The sequence below is a fragment of the Solanum lycopersicum genome, chromosome 12 (assembly GCF_036512215.1).
Source record: "Solanum lycopersicum chromosome 12, SLM_r2.1".
In the NCBI taxonomy this organism is placed as follows: Eukaryota; Viridiplantae; Streptophyta; class Magnoliopsida; order Solanales; family Solanaceae; genus Solanum; species Solanum lycopersicum.
Window position 1 is genome coordinate 61573318 of NC_090811.1, and position 27739 is coordinate 61601056.

The following is a 27739-nucleotide window of genomic DNA, read 5'->3' on the forward strand; positions in this document are numbered from 1 at the left end:
TTGTTAACATTTAAGAGAATTCCAAAGTGGTGGATTTGGTATATCTGGATTCACCCAGTGGCATGGACTGTGTACAGGTGCATTGTCTCACAGTATGGTGATGTAGAGGATACAATAAAAGTTCCAGGAATGTCTATTGACCCTAAGATTAAGGACTACATCATAGATCATTTTGGATATAATCCGAACTTCACGGGACTAGTTGCCATAGTGTTGGTCGATTTTGCAATCTTTTTTGCATTTGTGTATTTCTATAGTATTAAGACACTGAACTTCCAGAGGAGGTAGATACATCTTATTAATAGTAGAGTATGGTAATTATTACATATTATGTTAAACTTCATACGTAAAGAGTTACCAACAAGGTGTCCACCTCTATAAAGATGTATTGCATTTGAAAGTTATGTAAATAACTAATTCTGTTGCATTTCTTTATTCTATTCATTTATTGATTTTTTAGGTTTATTTGGATCAATTTTTAAAAAAAAACTTTTACTTCGCTTAAAATTTAGCTTAATTCACGACATTTAATTAGTACGAACTTTTTCCATGTGAAATTATAAATGAAATAAAGACAAATAAAGGGTAGATGAATGAATAAAGACATATAATGAAATTATATGCTCACAAAATTATAAAAATGCTTATGTTTTTCAATTTATGACATTTTTAAAGTTGTAATTGTTACTACTTTTATAGGCTTCCATATATATTGTATGAAAAATAATTGTGTGTTGATTTCTATAATTAAAAGTCTAATCTTAAATTTAATGGGTCTAAATGACACCTTACAAAGTATGTGGTCTTATGTATAGATATTCAAATTTAATTTCTAGTTTAATGATGGGTTAAATTAGATTTACCTAAACTTGTGCCTATTATAAATAAAGGTTTATGATCCCCAAATCATGTAGGGTTTTCTATCTCACATCCCTTCGTTTGAAAGGACAGAACGGTGCACGTCTTCATTTGGAAGATTCATCATCGAAAGATGGAGAAACACTATGGTGTTTATGGATTCAAGTATGCTTTCTTATCTAGTATTACATCCTCAACGGTTTCATATGATAGATCTTGAGAAAAGACGATGGTTTGCAACTCTAAAATTCAGTTCTTAAATTGAAATCAGGAGCCTATATCGCGTTAAATGTTTTAACTTATTTCAATTATGACTTAAGAAGAAATTTTGTTATGATTTTGTGATTTTTTTCATGTACCGTGATTATTGATTTAGTGGGTTTGTTGATTCCCCTAAAATCTTGTTCATTAAAGCCATTTTATGGCAAAAGTTGTTGTCATGAAAAAATATATTCATTTTTGGTTGGTATTAAACATTTTAATAAAGTTGGATTAACATATCCTGTGGCACAAGGTTTTTTCCACTTTAAGGTGTAGGTTTAGGTTAAGACTTCTGTAAGAGAAGTTTTGAAACCTGAAGGCTACAAAATGGAATAATTCAATGCCATATATATATTTTACTGTTGGATCGGGTGATATGTTGGCATCTATAAGTGTGTACTTGTGTTTGTTGGTCTTTGAAGGACCAGGTTGATATGTTTAAATGTTAGGGTGGTTTCTTGTGTGGATAGAGAGGATATGTTAGCGTTGATTGTGAATTTTGAAAGCTCAGGCTATTTTATAGTGGTGGTTGGAATTGTCTATATTGGTTTGCTAAGTTGGGGCTATTTTTTCACATGTTGTATAATAAAAGTGTGTAAGGTGAGAATCAGTTGTAAGATTAGGAATCTAGTTCTCAGGGAATTATTATATTATAAGAGATTAGGCTATGATTTGGTGTGAGTGGAGTTGGCAGCAGAAGATTTAGTTGTATTTCAGCTTCAAGGCAATGACACTTGAGCGAGGCAGTGCGCGGGTGAATTTGGGGGCGGGGAGTGATTTCATATTTAAGATGCATGTTTCTCTGGTTATTTTGCATGATATTTTGTGGTGGGTTCGGGTCGACCAATGATGCACACCACTACATCTTGTTTGTATAATTACTCTATTGTTATGCCACTAGACATAGTCTTGTTGCAGGATTAAGTGATGTTTCATAAGTGGACGATGATGATCTTCAACAACTTCTACTCCTCCTTCCTATGGTGAGTTGTTCAGTCTTTTCTTTTATACATTGTATCTTTTTAGTAATTTTTGTACCTGTTTACACTAGTTCCTTCAGAGTAAATTTCAAATAATTATAAGAAAGATGAATTCCAAAAACAAAAGTTAGTATGAGCATTCAGGTGCAAACAAACAAATGGAAGTAGTAAAGATATCTTCATGCCCAAATGGGAAAAAAATCAAATCTACTTTAAACATAATCAGCGTGCGAAAGTGTCGAATTCGGATGCAAGGTCCTATAGGGCCCACTCACCTATCCACAACTAGCTCCAGATGGAGAACTTCGCAAATTTCTTAAACCCAAATGTGGGAAACTCTTATTGGGGAGAAACGTATGTGAAGATAAAATTGATAGTCGTCCACATCCAGCCAATTAGGCAGTCTCACACCTTTTTCTTCCTCTACTTTCAATTAAGTTGTCAAGAAGCAAATCGTTCTGCTCAGCAATGGAAGGCGAGATCATGTTACCAATAGAGGAAAATTTCTACAAACAACAACTAAGGCCTGATCCACACGCCTATTTGAGGGTAGGTGCTGGGATTGGGAAGGAGTGAAATTTCCGTCATCGTCGATATCACCTGTATAGCTTGAACCTACTGAAACACGACTGCTCCCAACTCCATCTACCATATTCATATTCTTATCGAGTGTGAGAAGCTTTTTACTAATAAGGTATTGAATTGGGGGTGCATCTGATTTATCTGGTATGTATCATCCATGGGTACCCTAACTCTTTTTCAAAGAACAAACACTAGCTCATGAAAAGCGAGCCCTACTTGTTGCCTCGGTACAAATCGTTACACTCTCACATTTTGTTGCCCTCACATTCAATTCGTCCTTTAATAGGCACATTACACTGCTATGGCATGGATAAGTTACATCAGTAAAATTTCCTAGTGGGTGAATTCTCCAGCCCATCACTATTATCAATGTGTATGCCTCTATAGAGAAGTCGGCACTAGTAATTCCCTTTTTAGTGGGCCAATATACCTTACTCTACTCATTGTTGACCAATGATTTCTACAACCACCTCATATATATTACCTTTAATTTGACCGATAACTCATCAGTAAGAATGTCTGACATCCTTAAGATTACATTCATTGTCTAAACGTCCACAGAAATTGCACCCTCTCCCCTCCCCTCCAGAATGCAAAAGAATAAGGAATCCAAAGGAACGTTAGAAAAGGAGCAAAGAATTCCCTCACTCAGCCTAAGAGGGTCGGTCGAGAATCCTGAATCATGCTCAAATCAAGTTTCTACACAAGGATAACCCTTCATCTCCCCCCATTATTTTGGACCTATTTTTTTTATCTTTTTCTCCATAAACCTTATGCCCAAAACATTGTAGTAGCATTTTAAAGGAGAGCCCCATGATCTAATAATTTCAACAAACAGTAGGAAAATTTCAAATTCTGATATTTAACCCCAAAAACTCTAATCTACCCTATTAAATTTTAGCATGCAGTAATTAGTATGTATTAATGAAGGCATAAAAGTAAAGACTATGACTTACCTTTATTTCAACATTTGAGGTGAAGTGATTAGACATAGTTTTAGAAGTCAAATACGGATATGGGGATGAAACTCATCCCCTCCCTTATATTTACTTTTAATTCTCGACAAACCGTTATACCTGCTAAGTGGCTGCCATAGCACCATTCTGACCGCTATAGCATGTCCATCTTAATGGAATAATAAATATTGCTATAACTATCATATCCATAAATGCCCTCATTTTTGTTATTCGCCGATCCAATACGGCAACATCGTTTGTCTCAAATAGTCACAATCTCCTTGTCCTTATTCTCTGTAGATATGTCGCAATTTGCACATAGCACAACTATTCTTCACAACCAGCCATTTCTATACACATTCCTCATGGTACTTGTGCCCACAATGAAGAATGTCAATCTTTTCCTTATCTGTGTAGTCATTTTACACTAGCATGTGTAACATATGAAGGTCATCGAAGCTATCTCAAAGAAATAAGCAATATGAAGAGGGATATAACTCTAAAGAAAAAAAAATAAATCAAAATTTAACAAAACGTAATTGAATAGGAGACTAATAGTCATGTAGAAGCAATGAAGGATGCCTAATACCGATTCACCACTAGAAGCTAACCTATATAAGCTCACCCTATAGGTAAATAAGATACAAACATCAAAGTAGGAATAAAATCACAACATAGACGTCAAGGTCAGATTGTGTCATGTGGTTAACCAAAAAGTTTCTTATTTGCATGATAAAGAAAGCTTATAGAGAAACTTTTGAGTTTTTCAGATGGCATATTCTCTCCACAGCCTCTATGTTGTGATTTTTTGAAGTTTGCATCTTATTCAGCTGAAGGGTGAGCTTAGGGAGGTTAGCTTCTAGATCTAAATAGGCATTAGGCATTATTCATTCCTTCTGCATGACTATTACTGTTGTATACAATTATGTGTTGTCAAAATTTTATATGATTTGCTTTTTAGTAGAATTATATTCCTTTTATTATTGCTTATTTGTTTAAGATACCCCGATTACCTTTATATATACTCACTTTATTGCATAATGACTAAAACTTCTAGGAGAAGATTGCATCTTAACTATCGGCATGAGTATCATAAAAAGTGCGTAAAAAATGTCTAGATGTGAAGAGTAGTTTTGTTATATGTGATTCTGCAACATTGTCTATAGAGAAAAAGGACAAGGGTTTGTGAATATAAGATGTGATTGATGTTTCCATATCGGGTAAGTGAATAAAAAAAAGTAGGGAAATTCTGGTTTTGATGTTTATAACAAAATTTCTTTCCGCCTACATAAATTGGACCCCGCTATATTAAGATGTTGTTATTGTTTCTTGTTGCGGATTAAAAGTGAAGATAAGGGATGGATATGGGTTTCATTATCATTTCCTTCTTTGACTTCCCAAATGTTCTCTATTCAAGTTTTCCCGAACATCAAAATCAAGGTAACACATTCTCTACTTTTATGCCTTCATTACGTACAAGGTACATACTAATTATTGTGTGATAAAATTTAATAAAGTAGATTTGAGTTTTATGGTCAAATTTTGGAATTTGAATTTTGCTCTTGTTTCTTGTAATTGTTAGAACAAAGGGCTTCTCTTAAACTTAAAAAGCTACTACAACATTCTGGGTATATGGATTTTGTATAAAAGGGCCGAAAATGGGTCTGAGATAGAGGAGGGAGTTTAAAGATTGTTCTTAGGTAGAAACTTAGATTTGGGCATGATTTAGGTTGTGGAATGCCTAGATTCTTGCATATTTTATAGTAGGTACATGATTTAAAAATACTTTATATGTAGTAAAATCATTTCAAGCAGCATTTTGGAGGCAAAGGGTGCGATTTAGGCATCCGTTGTAATATAGGAAACTATAACAGAAAAATTCTCAATAGCCTTTTTTCTGGACAAATCTTTTATTAGTATATTTTATGATTTCTAAGTTGATGTCGTGCAATTGCAAATTCATAACTCAAATTATTTTCAATCAGGAATAACCTTATAAAATGTGAGATTTCCTGACAATATTAGTCGGGAATGATTCAGGGAATACCGTACTATGGAATTTTGTTACGTGAGGTCCTTCCGCATGTGAGGTGTCGAGGAGAAGGACCACCATAATTTTCATCATCCTCTCTATGGAAATTCATAACAACTGCACTATCGCCAACTATCAATAATGTCTTCCTCTAAGCTAACCTGGAAGAGAAAGTGTACATGGTACAACCTCTAGGGTTTACTAGTTCTGAAAAACCAACGCGCATATGTCAGCTACAAAAATATATCTATGGATTAAAATAGTCTCCTTGGGTGTGGTACAATGATATCACGGGTTATCTTCATCCATAGGATGTTATATAATCCCTTTTTCCTTTTCAAACATAGTGAAGGTGACACCTTGTTTATCCTATCCAATGTAGACGGCATTATTATCATTGGGAACAATAATTTAATTTTCAATTAGGTTATTACTTCCCTTTCTTCTAAGTTCTCTATAAAATATTTAAGTAATCTTCACTACTTTCTTGGTGTTGAAATTATACACAACTCTAGCGGTCTAATTCTCACCAAAGTTAATTATGTGACTAAAATTTTAAGTGATGAACTAAGGACCAACTGCAAGAGTTTTCACATGCCAATGAGTGCATCTGATTTTCTCACCTTGTCTGATGGAACTTACTTGACTAATATTTCACGTTATTGTTGTGTCTTGGGTAGGATTCAATAACTATCTTTCAATACAACAGATATAGCCTATGTAGTGAAGAAGTTGTCTCAATTCATGCAAGCACCATCAAACCTTCATTGGAAGGCTATAAAATTGTGTTCTTCGATACTTGTGTGGTACTATTCAACTAGCCTACATGTTACTCACATTGATGAATTTAATTTATATGTATACTCTGATGCAGATTGGGTTAAGGGCCTTGTTCATAGAGTTTCTACATTTGGTTAGATCTTACTTCTTGGTCAAAATTCGATTAGTTGGTCTGTAAAGTAGAAAAATACTATCTCACACTCCTGCATTCAGCTATCTCCTAAATGCACTGCAATTTCGGGTACATCACTTATCCAAATTTTATTCTAACAAGCTTGGAGCCATGTTCTTGAGCAAAAATCACGTCCTCCATAGTTGTGTTAAGAATGTTGTCATGGACTTTCGCTTTGCTTGTCTTCATGTTAACATCATAAAGGTTATTATAGGTCATGTCTATGTGTCTATCAAACAGTTGACACTTTCACCAAAACACTACCTAAATCTACTTTTGAGAGTAATATGTTCAAGATAGGTTTGTAACTCATCACCTAACTTGACAAGGTGTATTAGGAAATTATGTGTCAGTTAAAACATAGGCTACTAGTTTAGTCAAATTAGGATACTACATTAGTTAGTTAAACAGTTATTATTTTTTTATTACTTTAACACCACAAAAATTGGTAAATAGATCCTTTCGTAAAAACGACTCCCGTAATTAGAATGAGGTGTTTAAAGGTTAAACGTCTGGGTACGACTCCCAAAGGACAAACCAAAGGGATCCTTGAGGAGGATCCCAGAACAATCCCTAAAAGTTGCAACTTTTGGTGACCTATGGTTGCTACCTACTGGCCGTAGATAGACCCAAACCCCATAGGTAGGGGTCGTGGGTCAAGGCCTGCAATTTTAGGCCACAAACTACTCCCGTAAAGGTTTTGGTACACACTTTGACTCCATCTAGGATCCTTAGGTGGTGAAGTCCTAGGTCAAGCCAGGTTTGGTCATTTTAGGTTTAGGTAGATCTGTCAATATGGGCTAGACCACCCCATCTGGAATAACTCATACAGACTTCGACATTTTAGAGGCTAGCACATTTTTGTTGAGGGCCAAAAAATAGTCAACCCAGCCCACAGGTACGTGGGCTACAGGCTTGTTGGGCCGGCCCACTTTTTTAAAAATTATATTATTTTTAGAATTATTAAATTAAATTATAAATTATAATTTAAAATATTATCATAAATATCAACAAAAAAAATACATGATGTTAATGTTACTACTTTTTAACCAAATCTACAAATAAAATTATCTTTATTATATTTATTAAAGTTTTTCAAGTAAATGTATAAATATCTATATAGAAACATTAACCTAATCTTTTTGAGTTTGGACTCTCTTAAATTTAAAATTTAATATTATATTATATTTTTTAATTATTTTTTATCGGTCCACATGACGGCTTTTTCAATATTTATCAAGCCCCACAAATCAACTGGCTTCCTCAGGTCGGGCTAAAAATCCCTTTTCTCAAACTGGCTACAAAAATCATGGCCCAACCCTATTAAACCCCGGGTTAGGCCATATTGACGGATGTAGGTTTAGGTTAGGGGTTTGGGGGTTTATTAGTTAATTAATAAGGGATTAAGGTATGTCACTTAGTTAGTTATTTATACACCTATATAAGCTTAATAGTCCCCTAAACTAAGCCATTTTAACCTACTCTTGAACCCACAAAAATTCCCTCTAAGAAATCCTCTCTCTAGAAGTGAAGAAGAAAGAAAGTTGGGGTAGCAACTCACCATTGGTTCAAGATCTTAGGTATGATTCCAATCTAGTGAATAATACTTAATTATGACAGTATTGACATATAATTGTTATGATGAATTCATGTGATTTCAATGATAAACCCTAGCCTATTTGATGAATGTGATATTTTGTGGGTTTATGACATTGAAGGTGAAATCGAAGGTTCGTGAGTGATCTTCGAAACCATTGTCATGTGTAGTAACTATTCAAAATTAGGATCATATGATCATGAATTTAACTAGACTATATTGTATATGATGAATATTGATTAGAATATCTTGAAATGGTTCCACACTCTATCCTAGTAATTATGACTCAAATCACCTAGTAATGGTTCCATGCTCCATCCTGCACCCTTATGGCTCTTGACAGAGGGGGTGTTGGAGAAGGTTTTGTGGGGAGACTAAGTAACAACCCATGATCCATACCTACGGGGAGTCACTCCGTTGACGGTCCATCAAATGCATCGTGCAGGGCTATTGTCTTTTGACAACTTTTGGTCAAAAAGTTTGGGTCCTCCTCAAGAACCCCTTGTGTGGTCCTTGGGGGGTCATACCTGAACTTTTTCACCCTAAAAACATTTTTGTGCCTATTTAAAGTACTTTTACAAGATTTAACCATCATATGACACTTCCAACCCTTCACGAGACCTTAGAACACCTACTATTTTAATATCACTAGATTTCGGGTGTCATGGTTGTTTCTTGACGTTTAGACTCTAATAATTCCAAACCAAGTTAATTACATTAGTTTGGATCTAGAAACATCATTATAACCATTTTAAGTCATTATTCATAATGTGAGGCTCTAGCTTAGGTCATTGGATTTCTAGGGTGTTTGAACTCTCCCCAGGTGGGAACATTTGTCCCCGAATGACACTTGGACCTTTTTCTAGGGAAGACAGCGACTCATGACTAGCATCCCATCAAAAAATAATATAAATACAACTTCATATCATAAAATCACATAGTAACCTACTCTTCAACATCATTATGCACCAAACTCATTATTTCGCATGACCATAGGAGGAAATACCTTCTCAAATTTCAATGAGCATCATTTTGGGCATTTAGAGAATCAACATGATATTTATCTAGATAATATCAAGCATGCTTAATACAAATCTCATGAATACTACATATTCATATCACATATAAGTGCAAGCAAACCATGGGAAATACAGTGCATGGAAATTCAAAATTCATTTAAGCATGGATTCTCATAACAACATGCACATATAAGGAAAAACCATGACAAGTACAATATTACAATAACTCTCAACTTATACTAAATTACGAGAAATTACTAACCTCAACCTTGGATAGGATCTAGAGGAAAAAAATGAGGATAGCAGGTTTTCATGTCGGCCTCGGCCTCCCGTGTTGCACTGTCGACTAGGTGGTTTCTCATAGGACTTTTATAGAGGAAACCTCTTCATTCCTCGATTTCTTAACTTGACGATCTAAGATCTCGACCGGGACCTCTTCATAAGAAAGGTTCTCATTCACCCCTAAGCTTTATAATGGGATAATAGACACGAGGTCAACTATGCATTTCTTAAGCATAGAAACATGGAATACCGGATTAACTAAGGCTAATTCATTTGGTAGTTCCAACTCATAGGCAACTTTCCATACTCGCTTCAAAATTTCATAAGGGACCACATATAGGGGACTTACTTTCCCCTTTTTACCAAATCTCATTACCCCCTTCATAAGTTAGATCTTCAAGTAGACTCAATCACCTACCTTAAACTCAAGGTATGTTCTTCTATTGTCGGCATAAGACTTTTACCGACTTTGAGACATTCTCAACCATTCCATTATAAGACGAACATTTTTAATGGATTCGTAACAAGCTCGGGACCAAGAAGAGCAAGCTCACCTACTTCAAATCATTCAACCGTACATATACGCAAAGTGCTTTGAGTAGAGCCATGGAAATGCTTGAATTGTAACTATTATTGTAGGAAAATTCTATCAACGTTAGAAAATCATCCCAATTACCCTTGAAATCAATAACACATGCTCTAAACATGTCTTCTAAGGTTTGGATGGTGCGTTCCGCTTGATCATCCTTATGATAATGAAATGCAGTGCTAAGTTTCACCTTGGTACCAAATCCTTCTTGGAATGACTTCCAAGAGTAAGAAGTAAATTGGGTGCCTCCACCCCAAATGATGGAAAAAAAAACTTCATGCAACATCACTATCTCTCTAATGTACACCTTAGCATAATCATCTGCAGGAAAAGTAACTTAGACGAGAAGGAAATGGGCTGATTTCTTCATCTATCCACTATAACCTAAATGGAGTCATATTGTCTTCGAGTTCGAGTCAAACTTACCAAAAAAATCCATGTTGACATCCTCCCACTTCCAAGTGGGGATATCCATAATTAGGGATAGGCCTCCCAACCTTTGATGCTTGGCTTTGACTTGTTGAGAATTTGGACATTTAGCCACAAATCCATTATGTCCCTCTTAATTCCGTTCCACCAGTATATTTCTTGTAGGTCATGATATATTTTGGTAGCACCCCAATGAATGGAATATCGGGAGGCATGAGCCTTTTCCAAAATTATCCCCTTTAAGCCATCAATATCTGGCACACGCAACCTACCTTGGTACCTAAGTACCTCATTTTCTCCTTGGGAATAAGTCTCAATAGCTTTACTGATAACTGATTCTTTCAACTCCATCAATAGAGGATCAAGATATTGTTTAAACTTCACATCAATCACTAAAGACGACTAAGAGCTATGAAAAACTTTGCACATCTACGCACATCTCTTACAAAATATTTGTTCTCATCAACAACATTAGTCACACTTCCCATAGACATTTGACTCAACACATCCGCAACCACATTGGCTTTCTCAGAGTTGTAAAGGACACTCATATCATAGTCTTTTCGAAGTTCTAACCACCTTCTTTGACGTAGATTCAATTATTTTTTAGTGAACACATATTGGAGACTCTTATGATTGGTGAACACATATACATGAACCATATAAAGGTAATGTTTTCATATCTTCGAAGCAAAAATTACGGTCGCTAGTTCAAGCTCATGGGTTGGGTAGTTCTTCTTGTGTAACTTGAGTTGCCTAGAGGCATATGATATCGCATTGCCATGTTGTATAAGGACACAACCCAATCATACTCGAGAAGCGTCACAATACACAACAAACCCTTCGATATACTCCGATAAAGTCAATATCGGAACAGAGGCAAGCTTATCTTTCAATTCATGGAAACCCTTTTAGCAAGATTCCATCAACTCCAACTTAACTTTCTTTTGGGTTAGGGTTGTCAAAGGAGAAGCAATATATTAAAAGCCATCTACAAACCTCTTATAATACCCGACTAAACCTAAAAAGCTTCAAATGTCGGTAGGACTTAAGGGTTTAGGCCAATTTTTTAACTGCTTCTGTCTTCGTCGAACCGACACTTACACCCTAACTTGAAATAATGTAATCAAGAAAATCCACCAACCTTAGACAAAACTCACACTTATTGAATTCAGCAAATAGTTGGTTATCCTTGAGTACTTGCAAAACTATCCTCAAGTGTCTCATATGGTCATTATCACTCCTTGAATATACCAAATATCGTCAATAAAGACAATCACAAACGAATTAAGATAACTTCTAAAGACTCTATTCATAAGGTCCATGAAAGCCGACGGGGCATTAGTTAAACCAAAGGAAATGACTAAGAACTCATAGTCACCATACCTTATTCGGAAGGCTGTTTTTGGAATATTAATACCTCTCGCTCTAAGTTGGTGATAACCCAACCTCAAATCAATCTTTGAAAAGTAACTCACTCCTTGGAGTTGGTCAAACAATTCATCAATGTTATGGAGTGGATACTTATTCTTTATAATGATTTTGTTCAATTGATGGTAGTCAATACACATTCTTAATGAACCATCTTTCTTTTTCACAAATAGTACCGATGCACCCCATAAAGATATACTTGGTTGAATAAAACTCTTATCTAGCACATCCTTAAGTTGAGCTCTTAATTAATTCAATTTAGGTGGGACCATCCGATAAGGAGGGATAGATATTGGTTTCATATCCAACATAAATCTAAGCAAAAATCTATTTCCCGTTCGGGAGGAATCCGAGCAAGTCGTCGGGAAAGATGTTTGGAAAATCCATTACTACGGGGATCGAATCTAAAGGAGCAGTCTGAGACTCAATATGATAGAGACATCTCTTAGAAATCAACTTACAATCTTTTAGACATGAAATAATTCGACCTTTAGGTATTGAGTTTCCTCCCTTCCATTCTAACGCATGTTCATTAGGAAAATAAATCTTGACTACTGGGGTTCTACAATCAATTAGCGCAAAAATAGAATGCAGTCGATCCATTCCCAATATGACATCAAAGTCTAATATATCAAGTTCTACCAAATACACCAATGTGACTCTATTGGGCAATGAAATGGGACAACCCCTATAGACTCTTTTAGCAACAACAGAATCATCGACTTGGGTAGAAACTGAAAAAGGTTCATCTAAGACATTGGGGAGCACATAAAACTTCATAGCTAATAAAGGATTTACAAAGAATAAATTGGACCGGGATCCAACAATGCATAAACATTAATTGAAAGTACTTGCAACATATCGGTAACAACAATCGGAGAGCTCTCTTGATCACCTCAGGATTGGAGATCATAGAAGCGATTCTTCTTAGGAGCATTAGATTTAGGAACATCTGTTTGTACTTGAGCATTTTCCCTTTCTTGAACCTTCAACATAGGACAATCTCTCCTTTTGTGGCCACTCTTACCACAACCATAACAATTACCCATGCCAACTAGGCACTTGCCTTCATGATTCTTACCACACTTTGCACAATTTAGCTTTTAAACAAAATAACCACCACTCATATTTACTTATGGTTTAGGGTTAGACTCCCCACCTTTGTTAACCCTTGGAATGTTAGAAGTAGCCTGGTTTGAAAACCTATTTTTTAACTTTAGCTTATCTTGAACTTCAAATTTAGCCTAGGAATAATTTCAATCATCGGCCCTTGACTACTTCAACTCCTTACCAACTTGCTTAAGATTTTGCTCCTCAATTTGTTTTGCATGAACCATGAGATGAGTTATATACAAGTTAGGAATCAACATAGTTGAACTACATTCATTCACCACAAGATCTGATCTCCCCGTAACAATAATGTTCATCTTAGCCCTAGAGTCCGCCAGCATAGTAAAAGCATGTTTGGATAGTTGATTAAACTTGAGGATAGATTCCCTCACACTCATATTTTTTAATGAAGATTGATGAATTCTTTCACTTTCCTCTCCCTTAATTCCAAGGGGAAGAACCTATCAACAAAATCTTCCTTAAAGTATGCCCAACCTATCGGACCCTCTCTAATGGATCTCTCTTCTTTCTACTGTTCATACCAAAATTGAGTCGCATCTTTGAGTTGGTAGGCAGCTATTTCCATCTTCTATTGAGAGGACACACTCATAGAATCTAACACCTTATACACATCATCAATGAACCGTTGTGGGTCCTCCTTCACTTTGGAGCCAAAAAAACCTATGGGGATTAATCCTTGTGAAATCCCTAATCTGAGAAGCGGTTGTGTTGGAATTGGAGTTCACTTGCACCCTAGTGTCCCTAGACATTTGTGTTTCCAACACTTAAGTCAAACTATGAATGGTCATCCTTATCTCAACATTATACATAGCTCTTTCTTCAATAGATTCTGGGGGTTTTGAAGAGCTTGAGGGGTAAGCGTCTCATTCACATTCTTCTTCTCGACCCTCCTTGCAGTAGTTCTTCTTGTATTCCTTGTCTATAAGCACAAGAAATGGTTATAAGAAAGAACTAGATAAAGTCAAGAATCTTACGCACGACCAATGAATGACAAAAGAGTGAAAGTTCCTAAACATCTCATAGACTCTCATTCATAAGTGTGACGCACTTCACACCCATGAATAAGACTCAACTAGACGTGATATTTTGAGACATTAATCCTACAATATTTCCAACTTTAGAATCTGATACCAAGTTTATCACGACTCAAGAGCACCCCCTAGTCGTAACCGGCGTCGACGACCTCGAAGAGGTCTTATACAAGACCTAAGCATTCATTCTCGCATATAGTCATGGAAAAATATGGAATTTTTAAAACTTTTACAATTTAAAAGTCAACTTCTTCTATATACCAAAATAAAAAACTAACTTTTTTCTCATAGTAGCATATAGACAAAAGAAATATGAAAATTGGTACATGGCCCTTACATCAATACAAAGTCTTAGAATAGGATAGAACAACATAGTCTATCAAATATACGAAATGAACTAAAGCTAGAATCTTAGGTGCTTTATCCTAAGACTTGAAGACTCACCAACTTGGGAAAGAAAATCCAAGCTTCTAGAGAAATGGCCTTGAATCACCTTAATGGATCGAACCTACATTTGTTGGGAAAAAGTAAAACAATATGGGTTAGTATAACGCACGTACTACGTATGGTGCTATGCATATAAAACATTTCAAATATGTAGAAAAAGACATTATACTTGGAAACATGCTCTTTAACAAGTAAAACCCAATATACATTCAAGGCAACGAACATAAGCCAAATCAACAAAATAGTACCCAATATATAAGCAACACTAGTTCAATGCCCTTGATAGGATCCCATAACCCCATCAAAAGCTCAGTGTCAACTATAACCACCTACAACATTAATATGCCATAACATCATAATCATCATAAGCATACCATAAGATGAATCCAACAATGTTCATAATACCCATACATAGCTTACAATACATAATCCAAAATAAACGTAATCAAAAGAGAACCCTACTATAAACCCCTCTTGAAATCTTAAATGTGCAATGTGCAAGAGAAGTCTCATGCCTTTTCTTCTACTATGTAGAACCCCTCAAGAAATCCCTAGTGGGATTCATAACCTTACATTCATTTATTCATTCATTTACTTTTTTATTTAGGGAAAGATTGCAATAATCGACATAGACCATGTGAGCAACATGGAATCCGGTGTTTTACTCCTACACCGAAAAGAGAGGTTTTCTTGCCTAAGGCTTTTAATACTATCTAAGTGGATCCACTAAGATATAGTCCCATCTCATTTTTATGTCCTCTCGGTGTTACCCAATTATCCCCTCACATAATTTCACCTTAGTCTTTACTAGGAATTTATGTCAACATCTTATCATAATAGTTCATAAGTGTCCAAAAGTGATAATGGTACTTTCGCTTTAGAAACACTACCAACTGAGTAAGCCTTTCACTTTATCATTACATTATAATCATGAGAACTACCTTTCAATCATATAACAACCTTAACATAGAATACATACTTACTTCATACTTAATTAAAGTTTATAGGGTTAAGGATGAGAAAACCTTTACATCAATACCACAACAATACAATAGATGCAGAATCGTCATTATCTAAATGATTCACCTCTCATACATGAGTTCCATGGAGAACCAACCTTCATACTTCTTATCACTTCAAAGGAATAGATACATCAATCAACCTAAAAATGTGTAATAAACACATAATATAAGGTAATTCATGAAGTAATCACATAACTAACATTAACATAAACAATTGGTGTGTGTGTGTGTGTGTGTGTGTGTGTGTGTGTATACATATATATATATATATATATACATATAGATATACACATATGTATATACATACATATGTATATATATACATATATATATGTATATATATATATATACACACACATATATGCATATATATATATATATATACACACACACACACACACACATATATATAAAGATTACAGTATTATTTTAGGACTTGTATCAAAAGCTGCATTTCTTTTATTCATTACATTCTGCAGGAACAAATATTGGTCTATCAGTCAGGCATATAAATGAAGTACTAGTTGATTTTTGAGGGGTTTTTTTTATCAATTTTTTTTTCAAAAACGTTTATTTCGCTTAAAATTTAGCTTAAATCACGACATTTAATTAGCACAAACTCTTTCCACATGAAATTATGAACGAAATAGAGACAAATAAAGGTAGATGAATGAAATCAAGACCTATAATTAAATTATGTGCTCACAAACTCATAAAAAATGCTTGTGTTTTTCAATTTATGATCTTTGACAAGCTGTAATGTCAGAAATTTTATGGGCTTCCATATATATTTGTATGAAGAATAATTGTGTGTTGATTTCTATAGTTAAAAGTCTGATCTTGAAGTTAATGGGCCTAAACGACACCTTACAAAGTTTGTGGTATCAAATGTAATTTCTAGTTTAATGATGGGTTAGATTAGATTTACCTAAACTTGTGCCTATTATAAAAAAAGGTTTTTGATCCCCAAATTATGTAGGGTTTTCTTTCTCGCACCCCATCATTGGAAAGGATAGTACCGCATACGTCTTGATTTGGAAGATTCACAACCAAAAGATGGAGAAACGCTATGGTGTTTATGGATTCAGGTAAGCTTTTGTATCAAGTATTATGTCCTCAATGGTTTCACATCATAGATCTTGAGAAAAGACGATGGTTTGTATATCTAAAGTTCAGCTCTAAAATTGAAATCTAGAGTCTATATCGCATTAAATGTTTGAGTTTATTTCAGTTATGACTTAACAAGAACTTTTGTTATTATTTTGTTATTCTTTTCATCTAGTGTGGATTTTGAATTAGTGGGGTTGTTAATTCCCCTAAGATCTTGTTCATTAAGGCCATTTTATGGAATAACTTGTTGTCATTAAATATATATTCATCTTGGTTAGTATAAAATATTTTTAAAAAGTTGGATTAAGAAATATTGTGGCAAAAGGTTACTTCCACTTTAAGGTGAAGCTTTAGGTTAAGTCTTCTTTAAGGAAAGTCTTGAAATCAAAAGGCTACAAAATGGAATAATCAATGTCATATATATATATATATATATATATATATATTAGTATTGGATCGGGTGCCCTGTTGGAACCTATACATATGTTGTTGTGTGTGTTGGTCTCTGAAGGACCGGATTGATATGTTCAAATGTCGGGGTCGTTTCTTGTGTTGATAGAAAGGACATATTAAATGTTGTAAGTATTGATTGTGAAATTTGAAAGTTCAGGCTAGTTTATAGTGGTGGTTGGAATTGCTTATATTGGTTTGATAATTAAGTTGGGGTCGTTGTTTCACATATTGCATAATAAGAGTGTGTAAGGTAAGGATTAGTTGTACGATTAGGAGTGCTCGAGGATTGATTATATTATCACAGACTAGGCTATGATCTAGTGTGAATGGAGTTGACAGCAGAAGATTTAGTGGTATTTTGGCTTCGAGGTAATGACACTTGAGCGAGGTAGCACGCGGATGAATTGGTAGAGGGGAGGGGGCAATTATTTCATATTCAAGATGCATGTATCTTTGGTTCTTTTGCAAGATATTATGTGGTGAGTTCGGGTCAACTGATGATGCCTACCACTATATGTTGTTTGCATAATTACTCTCTTGCTATGCCACTAGATATAGTCTGGTTGCAGGATTCAGTGATGTTTCATAGGTGGAGACGATGATGATCTTCAACAACTTCTACTGCTACTTCCTATGGTGAATTTTTTTGCCTTTTCTTTTAAACATTGTATCTTTTTAGTCACTCTTGTACCTTTTGACACTAGTTCCTTTAGAGGAAATTTCTAATAACTGTAAGAAAGATGATTCTTATTCTTGAGTTTTCATGTTTATTCCAACGCATTGAATATATTCCTTATCTTTAATTATTTTCACAAGAGTTCACCTATCTAAGTATTTCATTAGGTGTCAGCACGACCTAGAGGGTTGCCTCGTGATAATTAGGCAGAGAGACCGGGCTATTCGTTTCATAATGTCCCAAGTCTTAGTGTTTTGATGTCCATATTTAACCTTTAGTGATGTATAAATTATTCTTGGACATAGTCCCACTTACTCACTCGTTTTGTGCGGTCTTTACTTGAGGTACAGGTTGAGTTCTACTGGCATTTCCGAATTCCAATGGATATCTATACGAAGTAAATGGATGACGTAGTCACAGCTAAAGGGATACAAACAATAAAAGATTGGAACCGGGTATGTTCAATAGGTATTTGGATTTAAAGTCACTTTAATGTATGGATGGTCAGCTAGTGGTCATCCCTGATGCGAATAAATTATAATAAACCTAATTAATTTGTGTGCACTGCGTGGTTTGAATTTCTGTGAGATTATGGCCAAGGAAAATTTTTAACCTACTTATGTGTGATAACTGAATGATAAGTTCCTATGTGTTAAATAATCATACATTGGGTGTAGTTTAGTCCTAAATTTTTTGATCGTATGGAGTGAGTTTCTATTATGTATTCTAGGAACGATCTTTGGGTCATGTTTAATGCCATGATGAAAAGCATTGCATCATACGAGTGCGGGAATGATCTGGTGAAATATTTTATTATTTAAAGTTGTGTTAGAGGAGTTCCATAAGAATATGGAGTGTTGCATAATTTCAACTCTTTGGGTTGAGCTTGTCGAGGCCGACATAGCGGGACAGGGTCGCTACATTGATCCCCCTATAATGTAAATCTTATTGCCAAAATGGTGTGTCAATTGCTATAGCGGGACAGGGTCGCTACATTAATCCCCCTATTTGGCATTGTTCCTAAAATGCCTTAAATACCTAATTTCTTATCATACATTTGTGCAACAAACATATCAATATATCTAAAAACAACCTTCACATTTATATCTGTGATTAAAAGTTAGTACGATCATTCATGTGCTAACAGAAAAATTAAAACAGTAAAGATGTCTTCATGCCCAAATGGGTAAAAAACCAAATCTACTTTAAACATAACCAAAGGGGGGAGAAAGTTGCATACTTGGATGCAAGGTCCTATAGGGCCCACTCGCATGTCCACACCTAGCTCCAGATGGAGAACTTCACAAATTCCTCTGGATCAAGTGTAGGAAACTTCTGCTGGGGAGCAACTCATGTAAAGATAACATCGACAGTCTTTCACATCCAGCCAATTAGGCGGTCTCATACCTTGTTCTTCCTCTGCTCTCAATTAAGTTGGTACGAAGCAACTCGTTCTCCTCGGCAATAGCAGATGAGATCATGTTACCAATAAAGGAAAAGCTTTACAAACAACAACTAAGGCATCATACACATGACTATTGGAGGGTAGGTGCTGGGACTAGGAAGAAGGGAAATTCCCTCATCATCGATATCACCCTCTTTGCCTGAACCTACTACAACACAACTGATCCCAACTCCATCTACCTTATTCATTTTGCTATCGAGGGTGAGAAGCTTCTTTACCAGTAAGGGATTGAATAAGGGGGCCATCTCATCTATCTTGTATGTATCATCCACGGGTACCCTAACTCATTTGCAAAGAACAAATACTAACTCATGAAAGGCGAACCCAACTTGTTGCCTCAGTAGAAATCCTTACATTCTCACATTTTGTTGCCCTCACATTGAATTGGTTCGTTAATAGGCAAATTCCAGTACTAAAGCATGGGATAAATTACATTAGTAAGATTTCCTAGTGGGTGAATCCTCCTGCAAACACTATATCCACATGTGCGCATTTATAAAGAAATAGGCATTAGTAGTTCCCTTATTAGTGGGCCAATATACCATACTCTAGTACTCATTGTTGAATAATGAGTAATACAACCACCTCATATACATTACCTTCAACTTGACCGCTAACTCATCATTAGGAACGTCTGACATCCTTAAAAACTCGTTCACTATCTGAACATCCACAGAAAATGCAACACCCCCTCCCTCCTCCTCCTCCCCCTCCCCCCTCCTCCCAAATGCAAAAGAAATTCCAAGGGACTCCTAGTGGAACATTATAAGAGGAGCAAAAAATTCCCTCACTCAGCTTGAAAGGGCGGGTCGAGGATCCTCAATCATGCTCAAATCAAGTTTCTACCCAAGAACAACCCTTCATATCTCCCCCCCCCCCCCAATTATTTTAGACCCATTTTCCCTATCTTTCTCCATAATCCTTATGCCCAGAACGTTGTAGTAGTATTTTAAATGAAAGGGAATGCCCCATGATCAAATAATTTCAACAAACAAGAGGAAGATTTCAAATTCTGATATTTAACCCCAAAAACTCGAATCTACCCTATTGAATTTTAGCATGCATTAATAAGTATGTACTAAAAAGGCATAAAAGTAGAGACTGTTATTGTTACCTTCATTTCAACATTTGAAGTGAAGTGATTAGACATAGTTTTAGAAGTCAAAGACGGAAATGGGAAGTTTTAGAAGTCAAAGACGAAAATGGGAATGAAACTCATTCACCTCCCTTATATTTACTTCTGATCCTCGACAAGCATTATACCTTCTAGGTATTTATTATAGCAGCATTGTGACCACTATGGCGGGTCTATCTTAGTGGGATAATAAATATTGTTATATCGATCGGTCAATAAATGCTATCATTTTTTGTTATTCATTGATCCAATATGGCAACATCGATCGCCTCTTATATTCACAATTTCCTTGTCTTTTTTCGTAATAGACAATGTTGTAGATTTGCAAATAGCATAATTATTCTTCACAGTCAGCCATTTCTTCACACACTCTTCGTGGTACTCATGCCCACAATGAAGAATGCCAAATTTTTTTTCCTTGTATGTGTATTCAGTTTGCAATAACGCGTGTAACATAGAAAGGTCATCAAAGTTATTTCAAAGAAATAATCAATATGAAAAGGAATATAACTTCACTGAAAAAGAAAATAAATCAAAATTTTAACAACACATAATTGAATAGGGGATTAATTGTCATGTAGAAGCAATGAGGGATTCCTAATGTTTATTTACTACTAGAAGCTAACCTATATAATCTCACCCTGCATGTAAATAAGATACAACCTCAAAGAACGAATAAAATCACAACCTGTAGGTTGAGGTGGAATCATTCGGGTGGACAACCAAAAAACATTCTTATTTGCATGATAAAGAAACCTTACAGAGAAACTTTTTGGTTGTCCACCTAGAATATTCTCTCCACGGCCTCTATGTTGTAATTTTCTACCTTCTTTGAAGTTTGCGTCTTATCTAGATTAAGGGTAAGCTTAGGGAGGTTAGCTTCTAGATCTAAATAGGCAGTATTAATACCTTTTGCATGAGTATTACTATTGTATTCAATTATGTGTTGTTAACATTTTACTTGATTTGCTTTTTCGTAGAACTATATTTCTTTTATTTGATATAGCTCCTATGACATTCATACATTAATCACGTTATTATAGACTTGGAAAATATTGCATTCTTAACTGTCGGTATGAGTACCATGAAGAGTGCGTAAAGAAGTGTCTAGCTGTAAAGAGTAGTTTTGTTATATGTGAATCTCCAACACTGTCTACAGAGAAAAAGGACAGGGAGGTTGTGAATACACGATACGATTGATGTTGACATATTGGGTCGGTTAATAATAAAAAAGAAGGGTATTTTTGGTCTCAATGTTTATAAAAAAAAATTCCACCCACATAAATTGGACCCCGCTATATAAAGATGTTGTCATAGCTGCTTGTCATGTATCAAAAGTGAAGATAAAGGAGGGGAACGAGTTTAATTCTCATTACTTTCTTTGAATTCCCAAACTTTCTCTAATCAATTTGGCCTTAACGCTCAAATCAAGGTAACACAGTCTCTACTTTTATGCCCTCATTACGTACAAGGTGCATACTGATTACTGCGTGGTAAAATTAATAGAGTAGATTAGAGTATTTGGGTCAAATATTGGGATTTGAAATTTTTCTCTTGGTCGTTGAAATTGTTAGAGCATGGGGTTTTGCTTGTATTTACAACTCTACTACAACATTTTGAGTATAAGGATTTTGTATAAAAGGATCGAAAATGGGTCTGAGATAGAGGGAGGAGTTAAAAGATTGCTCTTGGGTATAAACCTAGATTTGGGCATGATTTAGGAGCTGGAATATCTGGATTCTTGAATATTTTATAGTAGGTACATATTTTAAAAATACTTATATGTAGTAAAATCATTTCAAGCAGGATTTTTGGTTCAAGGGGTGTGATTGATGCATCTGTTGCAGGTTGAAGATAATGAAGGTCGATATAAAGGCTTTGCTTTCCGCTATAGTAGAGGAAACTATAGCAAAAAATTCTCGATAGTATCTTTTTCACAAATATTTTGTTAGGATATTTTACGAATTTTAACTTGATATTCATGCATTTGCAAATTCATAACTCAAATGGTTGCCAATCAGGAACAACCTTATCCTTATGTGAGATTTCCTGACAAAGGTAGTCGAAAATGATTCATGGAATACTGTACTATGGGATTTTGTTACGTGAGGTCCTTCCGCGTGTGAGGTCTAGAGTATAAGGACCATTATAATGTGCACCATTATAATTTGCATTATCCTCTATATGGCACGTCGTCACAACTGGACTTTCGCCAGCGATCAATAATATCTTCCTCCAAGCCAACCTAGAAGAGGAGGTGTATATGGTACAATCTCTGGGTTTTACTAGTGATGAAAAACCAACGTGTATATGTCAACTACTAAAATATATCTATGTCTTAAAATAGTCTCCTTGGGCATGGTACAATAACCTCACACGTTATCTTTCATCCATAGTCTTTTTTAAGATGTTATATGATGCCTCGCTACTTTCCAAACATAGTGAAGGTGACACTTTGTTTGTCCTTTCCTATGTAGACGATATTAATATCAGTGGGAGCAATAATTTAAGTGTCAATTAGGTTATTACTTCCCTTGCTTCTAAGTTCTCTATAAAAGATTTATGTAACCTTCACTACTTTCTTGGTGCTGAAATGATACGCAGCTCTATCGGTTTAATTCTCACCATAGTAAATTATGTGAATGAAATTTTATATGATGAACTAATGACCAACTGCAAGAGTGTTAGCATGTCAATGAGTGCATATGATTTATTCACCTTGTGTGATGGAACTTACTTGACAAATATTGTATGTTATTGCTAAGTCTTGGGTAGGCTTCAATACCTATCTTTCATTAGAACAGATATAGCCAATGCAGTGAAGAACTTGTCTCAATTCATGCAAGCACCATCAGACCTTCATTGGAAGGCTATAAAATTTGTTCTATGATACTTGTGTAGCACCATTAAACATGGCCTACATGTTACTCTCATTGATGAATTCAATCTATATGTATACTCTGATGCATATTGTAGTGGGGGAATTGTTGATAGAGTTTCTACATCTGGTTAAATCTTGTTTCTTGGTTACAATCCGATAAGTTGGTCCGTAAAGTAGAAAAATATTATCCCACACTCCTCCATTCACCTATCTCTTAAATGCGCTGTGATTTCTAGTCCATCTCTTACCTAAAAATTATTGTGACAATCTTGGAGACACATTCTTGAGCAAAAATCAAGTTCTCCATAGTCGTGTAAAGTATGTTGGTGTGGAGTTTCACTTTGTCTTCCTCCATGTTAACATCATAAAGGTTCGTATAATTAATGTTCGTGGTGCCAATCAAAAAGTTGACACTCTCACTAAAGCACTGCCTAAATCTACTTTTTAGACTAATATGTTCAAGTTGGTTTGGTAACTCATCGCCTAACTTGAGGGAGCATATTAGAACATCACGAGTTAGTTCAAACATGATTTATTAGATTATTCTTAGTAGGATATTGCATTAGTTAGTTAAACAATTATTATTTATTTAGAATATTGTAACACCCCATAAATTGTAAGTTAAAATAAAGAGTTCTAGAGCCTTTCGTAAGAGTTTAGGAGTGTTGTATGAGGGTTAAGATTGTAAAAATAAACTCACGTACTAAGAATGAGGTGTTTAGGGTTTAAACGTTCGGGTACAACTCCCTAAGAACCAAGGAGGATCCCAAAATAGTCCCTAAAAGCTGCAACTTTTGGTGACCTACAATTTCCACCTACTGGTCGTAGATGGACCCACGCCCCGTAGGTAGGGCCGTAGGTCAAGTCCTACACCATTAGGCCACAGACCACACCCACTAAGGGTTTAATATGCTCTGTGACTCTACCTACGATCCGTAGGTGGTGGAGTCATAGGTCTAGGCAGTTGTGGTCATTTTTCAGTTTTAGTTAAAGATTTGGGGGTTATATAGTTAATTAATTAGGGGTTAAGGTAGGTCGTATAGTTAGTTATTTAGACACCTATATTAGATTAACAGGCCCCTAAACTAAGTCATTTTAAAAGTGAGAGGGTATGAATTCCTAAATCCATTTACCTCGACCAGGATCAACTCCTTCTATGCCCCAAAAAAAGGCGAAAAGTAAAGCAGTCATCAAGCCAGAGCTAGTTTCACAGCTACCAATTCGCACCCGCGGGTCAAAGAAGACCAATAAAATCAAATTCCCTCCAAGAAATCTTCTCTCTAGAAGCGAAGAAGAAAAAGAAAAAGAAAAGAAGTTGGGGCAGCAACTTAGGTCGATTTTCACCATTGATTCAAGCTTAGTTTAGGTATTTGAAAAGAGGTATGTTTATCTTATTCATCTATGAGATCTTCCCCCAAAGATCCCCTTATTTCCCAATTTTGAAGGCAAAAACCCAATTTTAGCTAGGGTTCTTCTTACATTGTGGGTAGGGATTAGGTATGATTCCAATGTAGTGGATAATACCTAATTATGATTGTATTGGAATTGAATTGTGATATTAAGATAAACTCATTTGATTTATATGGTAAACCCTAGTCTATTTGATAAATGTGATATTTTGTGAGTTTATGTCATTAGAGGTGAAATTGAAGGTTCGTGAGTGATCTTTCTAAATCAATGTCATGTGTAGTAATTGTTCAAAGTTAGGATAATATGAATGTTATCATAAATTGAACTAGACTCTATTGTGTATGATGAATGTTGACATGTAAAGTTAGAATTGAACCTTTATGATCAATTATGACTAAAATCACGTAGTAATGACGAATATGATTAGAATACCTTGAAATCTAGGTATGAATGAAGTTTGAAGAAGTAAAGCTTGAATGTAAGGATTGTAGTCATAAATGTTGATCACTAATGTTTGAAGGTAAATCCAATATGATGAACTATGAATGTTAAGGCTTTGAGAGTAAAGAGTTACGGACTTAGAGTTTTTGCTAAAGCTCCGTGCGGCACTTGACAACTTACAATTCTTTCCAAATACTGTAAGCCCAGGTAAGCCTAAGACTACGGTCACTAAGAGAATGAAAGGAAGAACTTAGAAAGATTTGGAAAGTTTGGAAGAATGCTTTTTATTACGCTTGGAAGATTGTTATACACTTGAGTGATGCCTTGCAAATGAATGACACCTCTATTTATACTACCACCTAAAGACTAAAGTGCAATTTAAAATTACTTTACAAGTCCCTAAGATATTTGCACATTGGTTCCTTTCTAGAGAATTCTACATTATCTAGGATTTTCTAAGGCATTATTGAATTGTCTAAGGTATTCTAGAGTTTCTCATAAGCCTTACTTCAACTCTAGAACCTTCACGCCTATTTGGTTGCAAAATTTCACTGGGATAAAGGCGAGACATGACAAAATTTTATATGTGAGATTAGAAAATTAAAGCATAGAATTGTGGTAGAAGGTATATACCTACCTAATCTACATTATGAGTGTGTAAGTGCACAGAGTGATAGAATCACTTGTGATTATCCTAGTATCCATATCTAGTGTAGAATTCTAAACATGATATTATGCATGAACATGATATGACATGAAATGTTCTCTCACGTAGAATGATTCTAGGTTGAAAGGTTTTCTCGCCTAAAATGAATCTAAGTCCTAGGACTCTAACATGTGACGAGGCTTGTGGTGATTCCTCCAAATGATCTTTACATGATAGGAATGTCTGGTGTGTTCCCTTATTCCTAATTATTTATGTATGAGGATTCTGAGGTGATTACCCTTTATATATGTGCGACTCAGAAGGCAAGAGATGATTACCCATTAGCCTTTATGAGTGGTTATGGCGGCAATTACCTATGATCCTTATGTGGTGATGTGGAGATGACTACCTATGTTACACATTAAAATGAATATGGAGGCTAATACTTATATCACCTTAAAATGAATATGGAGGTGAATACCTATATTCCTCTAAAAATGAACATGGAGGCAAATACCTATGATTCACTGATAAATATGACTAGAGGTGAATAGCCTTATCTTTATGATTCCATGATATGGCTAGAGGTGAATAGCCTTATCTTTATGATTCCATGATATGGCTGGCTTGAGGTGACTTCCCTTGTCTTTCATGATGAACTAAACATTTATGCCTTGAGGTGACTCCCCTCTTGCATTTATGAACATGAGCATGACTAGTTTGGATAGTAGGTCTAGACACCTCTCAACTTCATACATGACTAAGAGATGATTAACCTTGTATTTATGATGTTTAGATATGATGAACATGAATGATGAACCTAAGTGTCTAGCTTAGCATGGGTAGGATTATATGGTCTTGTTCATGCATGGCACAATCTTGCCTTAAGGTGACTCATGAGATGTTTGCTCTTATATGATGTATGTTTATATAGCTTTGTGTTATAGTTGCCTTCCTTGTCCCTTGTCTATATGAAGTAAGCTAGTAATGAGTCTAAAGTAGGGTAAATATGACTATGATGACTTCAAAGTTATGTTTGGTGTGAAGGGAAGAATGGGGTGTCTTTCATGCATTGCACAAGTGTGCTTTGAGGTTAATTAGGAGTATGGTTCCCTTATGGTAAAAAGAGCTTAAGAGTTGACCATATATATATGATATAAAAAGATGACCAAAACTGGATACTTGGCTTAGGTGGTATTATGGGATGTTATTCATGTTTTGCACTCTATGCTTTTGAGGTTACTTGGGAATGGTGCTATTATGGAAAAGATGACCAAGATTCAATTATGCTTATATGATGCTCATGATGAAGACTTGACTTATTTTGATTATGACATATCTCATATGCTCATCAACTATGTCTTATGTTGACTTATGTTTATATGAGCATATGTTGGAGATTATGCTATGACTATGATGATTATGCTATGATTATTTTGTTATTTCTTATGCTCATGTCTTATGTTGACAAGCAATTTGGAATGATTTTATTATGTTGTTCTAGCTATCATACTTGGTACGTTTTGTACTAACTCTTATTGCCTACATTTTAATCAAATGTAGGGTTTGGAGACTTGAGTGCTATCTTGAAGCTAGGTTTCTAAGGAGCTAAGGAGTTGAAGATCTTGGTGAGTCCTCATAGCTACTAGGACAAACCAACCATTTCCTTTATGTATTTATTTCATATTTTTGAGACTATTGTATGGTTGTGTTCCAAGAGTTCAATCTACAGTATATTAGATGGTTTGAGACAAAGAAAGAAAGACTTCCGCTTGATTTTTATGAAAATGACTTCGATTGTAAAAGTTTTAAAATTTTATGTATTTTCTATTATCTTATGTTCATAATATGCTAAGGGCTTGTATGTGATCCCTTGGGGGTCAAGTACGCCATGTTACTTTTAAGGGGTACCCTTAGGTCGTG

The 27739-nt window shown here is 35.3% G+C and overlaps 1 long non-coding RNA gene across 1 annotated transcript; it reads left to right on the forward strand.

Annotated features, from left to right (window-relative positions):
- Positions 1-930: 930 nt before the first annotated feature.
- Positions 931-27608, forward strand: LOC104645024 (uncharacterized). The gene is made up of 6 exons (XR_738948.4): positions 931-1023; positions 2038-2102; positions 16579-16687; positions 17732-17798; positions 18189-18293; positions 27380-27608. It is a non-coding gene; the product is annotated as an uncharacterized lncRNA (long non-coding RNA).
- Positions 27609-27739: the final 131 nt, after the last annotated feature.